Source organism: Microtus ochrogaster, chromosome 8, assembly GCF_000317375.1.
Source record: "Microtus ochrogaster isolate Prairie Vole_2 chromosome 8, MicOch1.0, whole genome shotgun sequence".
NCBI lineage: Eukaryota > Metazoa > Chordata > Mammalia > Rodentia > Cricetidae > Microtus > Microtus ochrogaster.
This window is the reverse complement of record NC_022015.1, coordinates 20055582-20057269: the sequence shown is the minus strand read 5'-3', so window position 1 is coordinate 20057269 and position 1688 is coordinate 20055582.

The window sequence follows — 1688 nt, the reverse complement described above, 5'->3', positions numbered from 1 at the left end:
TGTTGATGGGCATCTTCTGATGGTTCTTGTGGAATACTTTAAGACTGTTACTTTTGTTTAGTAATGCAAAGATGCTCGGTGTTCTTTTATGCTGCAGTTGTTTAACTCTGAAGCTGTGTTACTTTGTCTAAAATACATGACTGGGGGCTGGAGAGATGGCTCAGTGGTTAGGAGCATTGCCTGCTCTTCCAAAGGTCCTGAGTTCAATTCCCAGCAACCACATGATGGCTCACAACCATCTGTAATGAGGTCTGGTGCCCTCTTCTGGCTTGCAGACATACACACAGACAGAATAGTGTATACATAATAAATATTATTTAAAAAAAATAAAATAAAATACATGACTGGTCCAATAAAAAGCTGAAGGTCCAATAGCTGGGCAGGCGGGGCTGGCAGAATAAATAGGAGAAATCTAGGATGAGGGAGAGATTAAGGAGTGAAAAAAGAAGGGGCCAGCCACGGAATAAGAAGGCAAGAAAAGATATACAGAAATAGAGAAAGGTAAAAGCCCATGGGTAAAAGGTAGACAGGATAATTCAAGAAAAGGTGTCTATAAACAAGCCAAGCTAAGGCTTGGCATTTATAAGTAATAAGTCTCCATGTGCATTTATTTGGGAGCTGGATGGCATGGCGGGGCCCCCCCCCCCCAGAACAAAGAGAAAAACAACAACTACAGATGGTCAGAATGCTTCTTTGCAGTTAAATGCTTTTATTTATTTATTTATTTATTTATTTAGTTTTTTTGAGACAGGGTTTCTCTGTGGCTTTGGAGCCTGTCCTGGAACTAGCTCTGTAGACCAGGCTGGTCTCGAACTCACAGAGATCCGCCTGCCTCTGCCTCCCGAGTGCTGGGATTAAAGGCATGCGCCACCATCGCCCGGCTTAAATGCTTTTTTTAAAAAAGGTATTGTTTCAGAAGACATAGGTGTGCGGTGCGCACGTTTGCAGGTGCCTGAAGAGGCCAAATAAAAGGTGCCCAGTCTTATGGAGGCGGAGTTAAGGGCAGTCATGAGGGATGACTGGTGCTGGGAAGCAAACCTTGCTCCTCTAAAAAAGCAGCAAATATTCTTGGCTGCTGAGGCCGTTCTCCAGCCCCTTTAGTTGTTTTTTGTTTGTTTTGGTTATTGTTTTTGGTTTTGTTTTTGGCTTTTTGAGACAGGGTTTCTCTGAGTAATACTGCCTGTTCTGGAATGCACTCTGCAGACCAGTCTGGGCTTGAACTCAAATCTGCCTGCCTCTGCCTCCCTAGTGCTAGAATTAAAAGCATGTGCCACCACTGCCCAGCTGAGTTTTTGTTGTTTTTTTGTTTCAAATATGTATTTCTGTGTGTGAGTACATATACGTGCACCACGTTTCTGCAGGAGCCCCCAGAGGTCAGGAGAGGGCATCAGATCTCCTTGAGCTGGCGTAAGAGATGAGTGCTTGGAATCCAAGTCTTCTGCAAAAGCAGTAAATGCCACTGATCCCTCTTCCCAACCCTAGTTAAATATTCTTAAAGTGGCAGTTAGGTTCTGGTTGTATAAGAAACTATTTATGGGGGGCTGGAGAGATGGCTCAGCACCAGCTGCTCTCCCAGAGATCCTGAGTTCAGTTCCCAGCAACTACATGGTAGCTCACAACCATCTATAATGAGATCTGGCGCTCTCTCCTGGTGTGCAGGCAGAACACTACACATAATAAATCTTTAC